Source organism: Pelophylax lessonae (genome assembly GCF_965119305.1).
Source record: "Pelophylax lessonae genome assembly, chromosome: 8".
Lineage (NCBI taxonomy): Eukaryota > Metazoa > Chordata > Amphibia > Anura > Ranidae > Pelophylax > Pelophylax lessonae.
Genome location: NC_138775.1, coordinates 27,106,931 through 27,123,996, shown reverse-complemented (window position 1 = coordinate 27,123,996; position 17,066 = coordinate 27,106,931). Strand labels below are relative to the sequence as shown.

At 44.0% G+C, this 17,066-nt stretch overlaps 1 pseudogene across 1 annotated transcript in view; it reads right to left on the bottom strand.

Annotated features, from left to right (window-relative positions):
- The window catches only part of LOC309562134 (kelch-like protein 35), an 88,212-nt pseudogene that overhangs the window by 65,179 nt on the left and 5,967 nt on the right, over nt 1–17,066 (bottom strand). Inside the window, exons 2-3 of the transcript in view lie at nt 5,810–5,953; nt 5,079–5,210 (exon numbers count right to left, since the gene is read on the bottom strand). The product of the transcript in view is annotated as a kelch-like protein 35 (transcript). The remainder of the gene's footprint in view (nt 1–5,078; nt 5,211–5,809; nt 5,954–17,066) is intronic.

Here is a 17,066-nt window from a genome sequence, read left to right as displayed (position 1 = left end):
ACAACGCTCAGTCGCACAGCCCGGTCAGACGCACAACGCTCAGTCGCACAGCCCGGTCAGACGCACAACGCTCAGTCGCACAGCCCGGTCAGACGCACAACGCTCAGTCGCACAGCCCGGTCAGACGCACAACGCTCAGTCGCACAGCCCGGTCAGACGCACAACGCTCAGTCGCACAGCCCGGTCAGGCGCACAACGCTCAGTCGCACAGCCCGGTCAGACGCACAACACTCAGTCGCACAGCCCGGTCAGACGCAAAACACTGAGTCGCACAGCCCGGTCAGACGCACAACACTGAGTCGCACCGCCCGGTCAGATGCACAACGCTCAGTCGCACCGCCCGGTCAGATGCACAACGCTCAGTCGCACCGCCCGGTCAGACGCACAACGCTCAGTCGCACAGCCCGGTCAGACGCAAAACACTCAGGTAGTGATAGGTACTCCCAGACACTCAGGTAGCAACAGGTACTCACAGATACTCAGGTACTCACAGATACTCAGGTACTCACAGGTACTCAGGTACTCACAGATACTCACAGATACTCAGGTACTCACAGATACTCAGGTACTCACAGATACTCACAGGTACTCACTGGTACTCACAGATACTCACAGGTACTCACAGATACTCACAGGTACTCACAGATACTCACAGGTACTCACAGGTACTCACAGATACTCACAGGTACTCACAGATACTCACAGATACTCACAGATACTCAGGTACTACACTACACCCTCAGTCAGTGTACAATCTCAGTCACCAGTCTTACTTACCTAGTGTATGTCCCTTTAAGTCTGACTCTAGCAGTTCCTGGCTGGTTTTTTTTTTTTTTTTTTCCCCTCAGACGGTCAGTCTCCGCTCTGTACCCGCCTCCCTCTGTCACTTCCCGGTCAGCTTTTGCTCGCTAGTCTCCTCTGCTCCCTCTCTGTCTGGGGGGGGGGGGTCCGCACCACTCGCCGCCCGCCGCAAAAAGGGGGGGGGGGTTTACTGTTCCGCTCGCCACCCGCAACAAGAGAGGGGGGGGTTACCGACCCGCTCGCCGCTCGCTTCTGGGGGAGGGGGGTGTCGGGGTTCGAGCGCCGCTCCCCGCCGCTGCTCTCCTGGGGGGGGGGGGGGTTACTCACACGCGGTCGGTCACGCACACACTCCACACACACTCCTCTCTCCTGCACGCCCTGACAGCCTCTGATCCCGCGCTCTGCTCCACAGCACCACCTGCTGGCAAGTGCTCCCCAACAGCTACTGTTGTGCAGCCTGCCCAGTTGTGTCCCATTCATTACCTACCAGGTCTACTCCCATCTTACTTCCTTCCTTTTGTGTCATTCTTTCTTATGTGGGAAAAGAAAGAGGGGGGGGGGGGGCTCCTTTCTATTGCCTATGGTTTAGTCACAGAAGGGGGGGGGGGTTCTCCCAAATATTTTTATTTTTCTGATGCTCTGCTGATCAGCATGAGAAAGGTTGGTAATTAGTTGGGCTTTTTAGAGGTCTATGAGGACGTGGATGTGTTATCCATCCGGGGGTAAATTGGAAAAGGGGTTTTGATCTCTAGGATGCCCTATAGTAAGGTTTTGCCACTGTCCCTGTGAAATCGTTGTGTTTTGGGTTTGGTGCCTCAAACCAAGGTTGTTGGGACTTTAAGGGCAAGAGTAAAAAAAAGTAAAGTATCCTAGAATAAAAATTGAACAGTTTATTATCAAAAAAGTTTTACAAGGTAATAGACAAGTTTGTCGTGGATGGGTTTACGGTCCATCGGTGAGAGAAGTGAAGAGGTTAGAAAGGTAATCTCCTGGACATTTTCCTCTGAACAAAGTTCCAAGCCTGAAATACACGCATGGAACAACAGAGACAAATGTTCCTCAAAAGTCACCATTTTTCACCTTGTCACCTACCTTTCTAACCTCTTCACTTCCCTCACCGATGGACCTTAAACCCATCCACAACTAACTTGTCTATTACCTTGTAAAACTTTTTTGAAAATAAACTGTTCAATTTTTATTCTATGATACTTTACTTTGTTTACTCGGGACAAGGGGGGAGAAAAGGCGGGACTTTAAATGAGACGCATGGTGGGACTAACCATGCGACTCCATCCCTAAATCATGTAGAACAAGGTAAAAAGGTTGGGACTTTGTGTGAGAGACATGGCCATGGTAGAGTAAAAATATCACATTTATTGCACTCATATTGGAGACCAATGGCATAAATTTTGTACAAGGTAATACATATGGTGTGTATAAAACGGGAGTAATAAAGGTAATACGTAATCCCCAGAACAGCTACAAAGAACCAACATAACAATTGACAACCATAGGAGTATTGGAGTAAAGTCCATGAACTAAGAGTATTAGAGTAATGTCATAACATCATAAGCTGATGCGTTTCGTGGCATAATCCCGCCACTTCTTCAGAGCAGATGCATGATCCATATCTAAGGATAGACAATATACATATATAAGGTATTACAAAGGATGATGGTTAGTGGAGGCTGAAAAGGGGAAAGGGAAGGGAGGAATAACCCCCACAGACCCAACTTACATGGTCGCCATAGCAACGGCTGACAATGGAGGCAGAAGGACCCAATTGTCTCCCCCGGGAGCTGAGGACGCCGAGGATCGCGACAGTAGCGGAAGGGGCCACACACCGGAAAATGTAAGATACAAGGAACTGTAGTACTCTTGATGATAACGTGTATCTGTATCAATGATTAAAAATGGAGTAAAGAAGTATATATCGTATAAAGGGTCATGATATAGCTTGTATCTTAAGAGTAGGAAATGTAAGAGGGGAATGTAATGTATATATGACGTATGAGGGGTCATAATACAGTTTACATAATAGGAATAAAAAATTATTAGAAGAAAATGAAATGTGTATGAAATTTGACTATGGAATCAAAAAAGAAAAAATGGTAAAAGTGGTTATGTTATATAATATATATAGCATTGTTTGCAAAAAATTATAAATAAGAAAATATATATGGGATATAGGCTGTGAAATATATAAGATGATATAAGAATGTGACTGGAAAGGAGTGTAAAGAAAGTGAAAAAGGGTTAGATTGAATGTTAAGAAATAGGACACTGAGATAAGTGAAGAGAGATGGTGATGAAAGGGTGGCGTTTTACAAAGCCCAAAGAGTGAATGTCCGATTGGAAACAAAATACCAGAGTGAGGTTAAAAAGGTGCTTGTAGTAGTGAAAGTGGGGTAAGAACCCCCTAATAAGGTAAGTGTGCTAAAGGGGTAGTCATACATAAGAAAAAAGTGATCCGGGAATAGTGTGTAACCCAAGGTGATAAGGATAAGAGGGAGAAGGTAAGTAAAGAGAGTACCAGAAATAGGAGCTGAACAAGGTGTGCTTAACCTCCGCCACGACCGCCGCCTCAAAGCGTCCAACATCACGTCGGTGCATACATAGAGAGAGCCGCAGGAACGGCAGACATGCTGAACCTTCCGGCGGACTTCCCCTTATGCACTGTGATTGAAAACAGTCGTCGGCGTGTGAGCGTCATATGACGCCACACGTCGGCGCAGAGCGTGGCGCCGATGCGTGGTGGCACCGCCCCCGCCCCTCCCAGAGGGGAGAATCTCCCGACCTCCAGAGGAGGGGAGAGAGGGAGGGGGGCATACAGCACGCATCGCAGCTCCCGGGGGGATAACGGGAAACAACCCGCCGGCCACCCAGCAGTGACAGAGCATCCATGTAAGGCAACAGGACAAATTAGCCAATTGATTGTAAACATGTGCACAGTATGTTATGTATCTGAAGGACACAAGAAAGCAAATAGTATATATATATTTTACAGCCTGTGTGCTTGGCTGGGGTGCGCAGAGCCCCCAACTGGTCCAGACCCAGTCTGTGTGACACAGTATACACTGGGGGACAAGGACCATCGCACCCAGTCAATACACACTCAATGGCTGTAAAAACCTGTCAGTAGAGGCCATGTCTCTCCATCCCTGAATCATTTGGGACAAGGGGGGAGAAAAGGCGGGACTTTAAATGAGACGCATGGTGGGACTAACCATGCGACTCCATCCCTAAATCATGTAGAACAAGGTAAAAAGGTTGGGACTTTGTGTGAGAGACATGGCCATGACAAGGTTGGTAGAGTAAAAAATATCACATTTATTGCACTCATATTGGAGACCAATGGCATAAATTTTTTTTGTACAAGGTAATACATATGGTGTGTATAAAACTGGAGTAATAAAGGTAATACGTAATCCCCAGAACAGCTACAAAGAACCAACATAACAATTGACAACCATAGGAGTATTGGAGTAAAGTCCATGAACTAAGAGTATTAGAGTAATGTCATAACATCATAAACTGACGCGTTTCGTGGCATAATCCCGCCACTTCTTCAGAGCATCTGGGGATTACGTATTACCTTTATTACTCCAGTTTTATACACACCATATGTATTACCTTGTACAAAATTTATGCCATTGGTCTCCAATATGAGTGCAATAAATGTGATATTTTTACTCTACCAACCTTGTCATGGCCATGTCTCTCACACAAAGTCCCAACCTTTTTACCTTGTTCTACTTTGTTTACTCTTGCCCTTAAAGTCCCAACAACCTTGGTTTGAGGCACCAAACCCAAAACACAATAAATTATAACTGAAGGCAAAAGGGTTTTTTGTTTTGGATAGAGGGGAGAGGGATTACAAAGCTTGTCAATTTTTTTTGTTGTACTCTGTGTTCCTGTTAGGGAGTAATACTCTCTCTATTTGTCCTGTTTACCATTATCATTGAAATTGAATGTAAAAGAAAATCCCAAATTTTGGTTAGTCCCCAGAAAAGTGATAGAGGGAAAATCTACCAACAGAGACACTAGTTCTGGTGAATCTCCCCAATGGGACAAACACGGCAAAAATAAGCCTTACAGCGGTTATAATCCTCCCTTACCGTACCCAAAATGAAAGTAAAGTTTGCCTATAGTTCTACTTTAATTGAACAAGCTGAAGTTACAAGCTGATTTGGTTACCATGGACAGCTGCACCAGATTTTGCACTCTCCAGTTTTAGTAAATCAACCTCAATGAGTAAATGGAGTTCTCGACCTTACCTTAGGCAGTAGGGTGGTGATATATTGCCTACGATCAGTTAGGCTGGACTCAATCCATTTGATGATGGCTTCAAAGATGACTTCCTCCCTTTTAACATTAATTTCATGGTCAGGGGATGGAAATGCTTCAAGCTGCAGCAGACAAAGGCATCCAACGCTTACAGAAGTGTTGAATGCCGAAGAAAGTGACGGAGGCTGCAGCGCTGGAATGTAGGTGTTTATAAGACCATATGGTTTTTAGGTGGTAGTCTATATCTTACCTTGCCATTGAGGGTGGTGGCTTTTGCATCACTTCTTATTTAATTCATTGGAGCTATAAGATCCCATTGATTGGTTTCTGGGTTATTATAACATTCTGCAGACTTCAGGTTAACGTGGCCATCAAACCTGCCCATGGCATAGATTCGGTTTTCCAGGACTGTCGTGTTAACATAGCAGCGTTCATTGGAGCCACTTGCTGACAGATCTTCCTGACTGGGTCAAACTGTCTTATGTTGTTGAGGAAATACATGCTGTCAAGCCCTCCAACCAGGTACACATAACCATTGAGGTATGCTGTTCCATGGTAGGCCCTGGGGCTTTCCATACCATATGTAATGTCAACCCAGCGGTCGACTATGCAGTCATAGACCATCATGGTGTTGGTGGGGACCTCAGAGTTATAGCCGCCAACGGCGAATAGTATGTCACTTGGCAGTCGTGGCCTTGTCAATGGGTTAATGAAACCTGACCCAGAGGGATCCATTCGTGTTTAAGTCATTCTTTGTAATCAGCACACTGGTGACAATATTCATACATTCTTGGTTGTACTTTATGTGGATGGTGGTCATCACGTTGTTCATCAAATACTGGTTGTCTATCAAGGCCATTCGAACCTGAGGAAGAAGAGAAAAAGGAGTTTTATATTGAAGAGGTCAACAAAATTTAAAAGACAATTATCGATGTACAACATTACAATAAAACATTGGCACCACATGAGCTGTGAAGTACAAAGTTTCCTTATCTAAAGAATACTATTAAGGAAGCGGACTTTATAAAGTAGTGTTTTAAATTCCATTTAGAATTTCACAGTACCAGAGGAGTGCTTCATTGGAGGGGTGGTGGTAAGGTACAGTGCCACTGGGTTCCACTAGGCCTCTGCAGTATATGATGTTCAGAGACAGTCTGTTCAGAATGGTGCAATGGAGACACCCTAAATAGGAATCCTACACATCCCTGCTCCTCTGAAACCTCTCCCTACACCTGCACCTGTGCTTTTCCTAACCAGCTCTCTCCCTACTTAGTGCTTTGTGAATGGTTCTGCAGTTTTCTGGGACCCAGAAGACTGTGGGGAGATAGGGGGAGAGAAGGAGAATTTCCGCTGAGATCCCCTAGGAGATCTCAGCAAGGGGGAGCAGGTACCTGTCAAAACTAGGTACCCGCTCCCCCCCCCCCCCCCCCACACACACACTCAAAAAAATTGACATGCCAAATGTGGCAGTGGAGGAGGACTTAAAGCCGAACTTTCCCTTTGGGGTGGGGTTCCACTTTAAGACGACCTAAAACATTTTGTGTACATTTTTGCAAACCATAAACAGGAAAGGGTTAAAACCCTTCACTCAAGAAGTTGTTTAACAAGGATTGTGATTGCACTGTGCAAGAATGCACCTACAAATCCCCACAACAAATTTGGACTATTGTTTTTCTTGCAGTGGGGCTGATTTACTAAAACTGGAGAGTGCAAAATCTGGTGCAGCTCTGCATAGAAAACAGTCAGCATTTAGGGTTTTTGTGAAAGCTTAAATTATAACTGAAGGCAAAAGGTTTTTTAGTTTTGGATAGAGGGGGAGAGGGATTAGAAAGCTTTTCAGTTTTTATTGTAGTCTGTGTTCCTGTTAGGGAGTAATACTCTCGCTATTTGTCCTGTTTACCATTATCATTGAAATTGAATGTAAAAGAAAATCCCAAATTTTGTTTTTTCGCCCCAGAAAAGTGATAGAGGGAAAATCTACCAATAGAGACACTAGTTCTGGTGAATCTCCCCAATGGGACAAACACGGCAAAAATAAACCTTACAGCGGTTATAATCCTCCCTTACCCTATCCAAAATGGAAAAAAAAGGTTTGCCTATAGTTCTACTTTAATTGAACAAGCTGAAGTTACAAGCTGATTGGCTACCATGGACAGCTGCACCAGATTTTGCACTCACCAGTTTTAGTAAATCAACCCATAATGAGTAAATGAAGTTCTCAACCTTACCTTAGGCAGTAGGGTGGTGATATATTGCCTACGATCAGTTAGGCTGTGCTCAATCCATTTGATGACGGCTTCAAAGATGATGTTTTTTTTTTTTTGGCTTTCAACTGGTGGTAAATATTAAAGGATATTTTCCATTTTTTTTTTATTATCGAAGAAAAACTTGCACAAAATAGTAAAAAATTAAAAAATAAAAATGAAATATAGCTGTATATTTCTTGCTATTACCATAACTTACCACCAAAGAAACACCCCAAAAAAATGTCCTGCTTCTGACAATCGCAGCGATACCACATATGTGTAGATTATTTGTTGTTTGTACCCATAATAGGGCCCAGAAACAATATTGTGCATTTTGCTTTTTTTTTCTCTTACCTAAAATACACTGACACTGACCTTTGACTCTGACCATGACCTCTGACCCTATCCTTGGCCCTAAATCTAACCCTTACACTGACCTAAATCAAATCCTGATTTAGCTTTATGTTTTTTTTTTTGTTTTTATATTTTCTTTATACCCACTGTCCTTTGTTACATTTCCCCCTATACATGTTTTTTCCCTCATTCAAGAGAAGAAAAACAACACAGGGGGAGCTGTACAGTGACTGATCACTGTGATAGGCAATTAGAGGCTATCATAGCAATCAGGTATTCAGGAACTGGGCCTTCTGGTTCCTGATCGTTAGTGCGGGACCTGAAAAACTCAGTGCGGCTCTGTGCTGGGAGCAGCACAAACATAACGCTGCATATATGTGACCCAACGGATAAAGATCCACTCCTTTGAGAATGCATATATGCATAGGGCTGTCGGAAATGGCTTAATAAAATGTAACACAAAAAGTGCATTTGTTAAATGTTTGCATTGAAGCCTGCAGGGCGTTGCAATTGAGTGTATCATTGGTGCAATGAACAGGCTCTTGGATTGTTTACCCCCCAGCCCCAGGACCGTACAGAGGTATGGACCTTCTGATAGGGTTGGAGGATGGCATTTGTGCTGCGCATTCTGTGACTCCATCTGTCGCGGTGGCAGATGGAACTTGTAGTCATCCCATTTCACTGGTCTTGGTCAATGGATTACATAGCAGTATGGAATACCTGCACGTGTGCAACTCAGTGTACTTTGCAAACAGGCAAGTAAGAATACTTTTGTAGCGCTATTTAGATCACTCTTGGCGGCTACTGGGGTATGATGACGCCACCTGTGTAGTATTTAGGAGCAGAGTATATAATCTGTGTGATCAGGACAGGATTTATAGTAAGTGCCAGTGCCTCCACTCAATCAGGGCTTGTGATTAGCAAGTGAAATCCCAATTGAGAAAACATATCCATATAGACAGTAATCCACACAGCAGAGTGTTTAAATGTCTATGTATTGAAGAAATAACATTCAGTGAGCCATACAGCATAAGATATTCTCCTCAGGAACATGAAATCATCAGCAGTGTCTCTGTGTGTCTCAGTGAGGGGATGTTACAGCACTTACAAGTCTGCTCTCCAGCAGGAACATGTCTGTCTCCTCATGTCTCTCTTCTTCACAGTCTTACCCATCAAACCTTGCTCTGCCCTTTTTGATGACCTCATCCTTCTTGCAGAGATAAAGAGCACACCGTTGCCATATTGAAAAAGGGCAAAACAAACACTGCATAACAGGAATACGCATTTGAAAGATGGGCAAAGAAATTATCACATCACTACATTCTCCCCCTGCTGAAAATCCTTCCGGCCCGGCAAGGATATACACATAAAAGAACAACAAAAATTAACATCGTTGTCGCCTTCTGCAGACCACTTCTCCAGAAGCAATCTGTTACAGAGCTTAGCTGCAAAGAAAGTATGGTTAGTAACAAATAGGCATCATGCTAACCAGTCTAGAATGAGCTGCAATCATGTCCGTCAGAACATGAGGTTGTACATAGTTCTGTACAGCATAGCAGGGTCTTCCCAAAGTGTCATAAGTAAACACCGGTGGAGGACGTCGAACACGATCTCCTCTCCTCAACCCCTCAGGCATAAATCCAGAGAACTCTGGGACAGCATTAGTGGGGAAACTTGGTGCTCCAACCATGCCTGGAACTGTAGGCACAACATTTTGGGCTGTTGGTTCAAAAGCCGGAGTAGCTGGGTTCAAACCTCCCCTCTGAGGAAGGCCCCCATCAGTACTAGGTGAAGGAACCTGTGCAGGAGACTCTAGTGGAGGTGTAAACCAGTCACTGTCATCACTCTGGTCTCCACTGTTGGCACAGGGCACATCATTAGAATCTGTAGCAATGTCAGATTGTGGCTCCTCATCAACAGTAGCAACTTGTGGTACCGGAAGCAAATGATTCCTATGCCAGGCTTTGATCCGACCCTCGGGTCCTCGAATCCTGTATACTGGAATCCTAGGCAGTTTTTCTACAACTTCAAACAACTCATTTCTCCAGCGATCAGCTAACTTATGTTTGGCTGAGGGTCCCAAATTGCGGAGAAACACTTTATCACCAGGTTGTAAGTCTTTGTAACGAACTTTGGAATCAAAACGCCTTTTATTGGCAGCATTTAGTTTCGCAGCATTTTCCTCAGCCATCTGATAGGCCTCTTTCAAACTCTGTTTAAGTCGTGCCACATACTGATAGTGATTTCTCTGTTCCACTCCATCAGTAGACACGCCTAACTGAATGTCAATAGGGAGACGGGCTTCTCTCCCAAACATAAGAAAATAAGGAGAAAAGCCAGTGGATTCATGTCTGGTGCAATTGTAGGCATGTACCATAGCTCCAACATGTCGGCTCCAGGTCTGCTTAGCACCATTAGGGAGGGTACCCAACATGTTCAACAAGGTACGATTGAAACGTTCAGGGAGAGCATCACCCTCTGGATGATAAGGGGTGGTGCGGCTCTTGTTGATGTTAAGCAATGTTAACAGCTCTTTAATTAGGCGACTTTCAAAGTCCCGCCCCTGGTCAGAGTGAAGCCGATTTGGCAATCCATAGTGAACAAAAAACTTCTCCCACAGCACTTTGGCTACAGTTACTGCTTTCTGATCTTTAGTGGGATAGGCTTGAGCATAGCGAGTATAGTGATCAGTCACAATCAAAATATTTCCCACACCACTGCTGTCATTGTCAATAGACAAAAAGTCCATGCACACTAAATCCATGGGACCAGAACTTTTCAAGTGTTCCATAGGAGCAGCTCGAGTAGGCAGAGTTTTCCGTTGCAGACATCTCACACAACGGCGGCAATAGTCCACAACAGCTTCCCTCATCCTTGGCCAAAAGAATCGGTCTTGGATTAATCCATAGGTTTTTTCAACTCCTAGATGCCCATGTTGATCATGCAAACTTCTCAAAACAGAGTTTCTATAGACTTGAGGGAGCACTAGCTGTCTTCTTCCAGGATGATCATGAAACAAATGTACCCTGTATAAAAGTCCATCAATTATTTTGAGCTTCTCCCATTCCTTAAGATAGTAGGTACTCTGCTCAGGTAGGTATTTTCTCATGTAGGTAGGATCTTTCCGGAAAACAGACTCTCTGACATGTCTGATTATTGGATCTCTTTTTTGTAGAAGGATCATATCTTTCTTTTGCAGCTGGATGTTTTCTGGCACCCCTAAAGCAGTGGGGCAGCAATACATGTTTGGAATACACTCTTCACCAGCTCCCAGGGAATCAATAGCTCGTAGGTCAGAGAAAACAATATTGTCTCCTTGTACAGCAGCTGTAGCACAATAGGCAGCCACAATAGGCCCAGGTACTTCCTCCCAGTCACTTTCTTCTAAGTTCATGGGTAATCCAGGGCGCCTAGAAAGAGCATCAGCCCCAATATTCTTGGGACCCGGCTTGTACTTGAGAGTGAATTGATAATTAGACAAGGCAGCAAGCCACCTATGACCAGTGGCATCTAGCTTAGCTGTAGTCAAAACATAAGTGAGGGGGTTGTTGTCGGTTCTCACCTCAAACTGAGTTCCATACAAGTAGTCATGCAGTTTTTCAACAATAGCCCACTTCAGGGCAAGAAATTCCAGTTTATGAACAGGATAATTCTTTTCTGCTGGGCTTAGACTGCGACTGATATAAGCAACAGGCCTTAGTCCTCCTGGGTACTCTTGATGTAAGACTCCTCCCAATCCATCATAGCTGGCATCCACATGCAGAATGTATGGCTTTTGTGGGTCTGCATAAGCCAACACTGGTGCTTCTGTAAGACTTTTCTTAAGCTGTAGAAAAGCTTCCTCACAAGCAGAAGTCCATCTCTCACTGAAATGGGTTTTGCGGTTTGTGTCCATGCCAGGGGTTTCTTTGAGCAAGTCATTAAGAGGCCGAGCAGTCTTGGAATAGCCTCTAATGAATCGACGATAATAGCCACAAAATCCCAAGAAGGACCTCAGTTCTGTCAGATTTGTGGGACGGGGCCAGGTTACCACAGCCTCCACCTTAGCAGGATCAGTTGCTACCCCTTCTGCAGATACGATGTGACCCACAAAGTTTACTGAAGAACGAGCAAACTTACATTTGTCCAGTGAAAGTTTCAGACCTTCCTTCCTCAAACGATCTAGCACTTTAAACAGTCTCTGGTCATGCTCCTCCAGAGTGGAGCCAAAGACAATTATGTCATCCAGGTAGACGATACATTGAGTGGGGCAAAGGTCTCCCAGGGTCCGATCCATTAGACGTTGAAAGGTTGCAGGTGCACCACTAATGCCCTGAGGCATGCGAACAAACTGGAAAAACCCTAGGGGGCAAATAAAAGCCGTCTTTTCTTGATCTTCCTCACTCATTGGGACCTGGTAATAACCAGATCTTAAGTCCATTACTGTGAACCATTTACTGCCTTGCAAGGCATCAAGAGCTTCCTCAATGCGAGGTAGCGTGTATTGATCTGGGACTGTTCGCCGATTTAGAGTCCTGTAGTCAACACATATTCGCACTCCACCATTTTTCTTTCTGACTACCACTATTGGGGATGCATACGGGCTTTTAGACTCAGCAATGATGTTTTCATGTTTCATTTTGTGCAAGCACTCTCGAACATCATCCAGATCTTTAAGAGGTATGCGCCTGGATCTTTCTCTAAATGGGGTGCTATCTGTTAGGCGAATACTGTGCTGAATACTTTTTGCACACCCAACATCCATGTCATCGGTAGAGAAAACATCATTGTATTCCATTAGCTGCTCTCCTAGTGCCTGTTGGTGTTCTGCAGGACTATCAGCATCATTCAAGTGAAAGTCTAATTTGATTTCTTTCTCCTTGACTTTGGCAGTGTAGGAGCTAATGGTTTCCACTGGGTAACAATAGGCTACCTCTTTCCAGGCTGGTATTATAACTGGGTGTGTGGTAATGTTTCGGACAGTCACAACATCCATTCTTGGACATTTTACACGATAGTCTTTCCTTTCTGGTACTATCTCCCAGCCATTCTTTGCAGCCTCTTTTGTATCAGTCTCTAGCAAAAAGAAACTACCATTTGCACTTGGTGAAATTTCCACATAAACCCGCAGCACTCTCACTCCCCCTGCTGGAAGCTCTATGGGACGCCATGGATTTCCCACACACCCTCCAGGAAGATCAGGAGCAAAAGTTTGGCAGATATTTTGAAGTTCTGGAGCAACAGGCAGTGAAGGTAGGGGAGTTCCCCGTTGGGGCTGAAGAAACCGTATGAAAGCAGCCTCAACAGCTTCAACATTGGAACCCACAATCATAGGAGCATACTCATTACCCCCAGGTGGAGGGCTCACATAAGCAATAACTTTAAGTGGGGGATCCTCCTCAGCTATCACGCCAGGAATGCGAAGCTCAACTTCTAGGCAACCATCCATAAAAACAGGATTTTCTCCCACACCATAAACAGGCAAAGTGTCCACGGGTTGCAAAGGGAGGTGGTTTAAGTGTTGCTGATAGAAGGGCCTGTATATGATTGTCAGCTGAGAACCAGTATCAAACAGAGCAGTAGTGGGTATATCATTAACAAACAAATTGAAAGTACATCTGCGGCCTACCCCAGGTAGCTTGGTAAAGGTTTGTTTTCTTGATCTTCCCTGTTTTCTTTGGTACATATGTCCAGCTTTACTGTGAATTTCAGAACTGTCAGCAAGCAGTGGACACTGACGAACTGTGTGGCCTGCTTGTCCACAGCGGAAACATTTAATGTGGAAGAGAGGCTTATCACTGGAGGTTTTATCAGCAGATAGAGCTCTAGGCTGTGGGAGTCTACCCATTTCTTTGTTCTTAGCAACAGTCTCATTTGTGGGCTCCACCCCAGCATTCTGTTTAACTTTGCTCTTGGAAGGGGTACTAAAAATAATATAAGACTCCTGTCTCTTTACTTCAGTCATAATTTCAGTGAAAGTAAAGTTCCTCTGTCTCAAAACCACTCTTAGAACTGGTGATATTGGGTGATGTGGCAGTAACCCCTTTATTATTTGAGCAGTCCTTAATCTGTCAACATCTGTAGGAGAGATGACCTTGTCAGTGAGCAATCTCCCCAGTAGTACTTCTAGCCTCCTCACAAACACAGAAACATCCTCTCCCTCTTTATGCTTTGTCTGTTTAAAGTCAGCAAGCATCTGATCCGGGTCACGGTGCAATCCGTAAGCATCTGTCAAAATATCAATATATTCTTGAGCACTGGTACTCACATGAGTCTCCTTGTAAGCTCTGATGATAATGGATGCTGGTGGTCTTAAACTTTCCATGATGCGCTGTTTTTTCTTTTCCTCTGGGCAGGTCCATTCCTCTATCACTTGCTGTGCAAAATCTCTCCACACCTCAAAGCTTTCTTCTCCAACAGGGACAGGTAGCACTCCTGAAAAAGCCTTTAATTTGCGATAAGAATCAGCATATAAGTTCTGGGCAATGACTTCAGTGACTTTTAGCAGAAGATGCTCAATATCTGTTTCCTGCTTAACAGCCGCAGCAGTCAGCATTACAGTTTCTCCTGATGAAGCAGTTGTATTCAATGGTTCACACTTTACAGGCAGGACTGGTAACTTACGCCTTACTGGAGGTGAACTTACTGGAAATACTACAGCACAACCAATTTCTTCAGCCCCTTTCGGATATATACAAAAGGGCCCTTTAACTGGATTTAAATTCACCTCACTGAGACAGAGATAATGGGTATACAGTTCATAACTCTCATCTTCCTCTCTTTTATCCACAGGAGCGGCATACTGCAAGGTTTCATTTGCTTTTAGCGCCTCCTGCAGTTTGTGGATGCTCACACGAATAGGTACATATGAAATAGCAAATGTCCTTTTAGGTGGCAGTCCCTCTTCCAGGGCCCACTGCCTCACAGCTTCTGTAGATAACAATGACATGGTCGTTCCTTAATGTCCTGATCCAAGATTTTTATCTCAGCAGTGCCTCCAAAATGTAGCGCTATTTAGATCACTCTTGGCGGCTACTGGGGTATGATGACGCCACCTGTGTAGTATTTAGGAGCAGAGTATATAATCTGTGTGATCAGGACAGGATTTATAGTAAGTGCCAGTGCCTCCACTCAATCAGGGCTTGTGATTAGCAAGTGAAATCCCAATTGAGAAAACATATCCATATAGACAGTAATCCACACAGCAGAGTGTTTAAATGTCTATGTATTGAAGAAATAACATTCAGTGAGCCATACAGCATAAGATATTCTCCTCAGGAACATGAAATCATCAGCAGTGTCTCTGTGTGTCTCAGTGAGGGGATGTTACAGCACTTACAAGTCTGCTCTCCAGCAGGAACATGTCTGTCTCCTCATGTCTCTCTTCTTCACAGTCTTACCCATCAAACCTTGCTCTGCCCTTTTTGATGACCTCATCCTTCTTGCAGAGATAAAGAGCACACCGTTGCCATATTGAAAAAGGGCAAAACAAACACTGCATAACAGGAATACGCATTTGAAAGATGGGCAAAGAAATTATCACATCACTACACTTTAATACAGAAGTATTCAAATATTATTATTATTGATACTTCTACAGTATACAAATTATCAGTATGTCTGTATTTTGAAGACTGCCAGTTCACAATTTTTATTTTTTAAATATAGACTTGCTTTAAGCCAGCAAGGGCACCAGCTATGGAAAAGTTTTGTCGGTTATCTCTGTGAGCTCTTTGGCATACCTTGGCATACTCTGGTGAAGTCTTCTCTTGATTGTTGACTTTGACACACATACACCTACCTCCTGGAGAGTGTTCTTGATCTGGCCAGCTATTGTAAAGGGTGTTTTCTTCAACAGGGAAATAATTCTTTGGTCATCCACCACAGTTGTTTTCCATGGTCTTCCAGGTCTTTTGGTGTTGCTGAGCTCACCGGTGCGTTATTTCTTTTTAAGGGTGTTCCAAACAGTTGATTTGGCCACACCTAATATTTTTGCTATCTCTCTGATGGGTGTGTATTGTTTTTTCAGCCTAATGATGGCTTGCTTCACTGATAGTGACAGCTCTTTGGATCTCATATTGAGAGTTGACAGCAACATATTCCAAATGCAAATAGCACACTTAAAATGAACTCTGGACCTTTTATCTGCTCCTTGTAAATGGGATAATGAGAGAATGTCACACACCTGGCCATGGAACAGCTGATCAGCCAATTGTGCCATTACTTTTGGTCCCTTAACCTCCCTGGCGGTATGATTCTTTCGGATTTTAGGTGCTGAAAGCGGTACCATTATTTTGCATGTAATTCTTGTGAATGAGCAGCCCAAACCAACTGTATACATTTATTTTATATATATATATACGTATATATATATATATACAGTATATATATATATACACACACACACACACATATATATATATATATATATATATATACATATACATAAAAAGTACAGTAAAACTGCAGGAAAGGGCACTGGGGGGCAAAGTAATGTGATTTTTTTTTTTATTTTGAATTGTATCAGTGTGTTCAGTGTGTTTTACATTTGAATTTGCCGCCGGTTCCACCCCCCTGCGAACGTCACGTCGCAGGAGACGGAAGCCGGGGCACGGAGAGGATCAGGAGGAAGAACCGCCGCCAGACACCGCCGGGATACATCGCTGGATCCTGCTGACAAGGTAAGTAACCTTGCTTACAGGATCCAGCGATGCTTCTGGCGGTACCCCGAGTGTGGCTCGGGGTTACCCCTTTTGGCTCTGAAATTTAACCCCAGAGCCACAGTCGGGAATACCGCTAAGAAGGTTAAAAAGTGGGAGGCACATATACAAACTGTTGTAATTCCTACACCTTTCACCTGATTTTGGATGTAAATACCCTCAAATTAAAGCTGAAAGTCTGCAGTTAAAGCTCATCTTGTTTGTTTCATTGTGGTGGTGTATATAGCCAAAAAGATTAGAATTGTGTCGATGTCCCAATATTTATGGACCTGACTGTAGGTGAAACTCAAGGGTAGGTCAGGGGTCTGACACACGTCACGCACCCCCTGATGTGGGGGGGGGGGGGTTGTTGGACTTCTATGCATCTTCTACTGGGAACTGAGGAGACCAGTTGCTGGAGTTTAGGGAGAGGAATGTTGTCTCAGTTTTTGCTTGGACATATGCAGCTCTAAAACCTGAATATATCTTTCAGCATTGATGATGTCTTTCCAGATGTGAAAGCTGCCCATTCCATACACACTAATGCCCCACCCCTCCATACTATCGGAGATGCTCGCTTTTGAACTGAGCATTGATAGAAAGCCATAAAGGTCCCTCTCCTTTTTAGAGTAAATGTGACTGGTGTTGCGCAACCTATGTTACATATAACAAAAAATCCAATCAGCAAAACAATATTAAT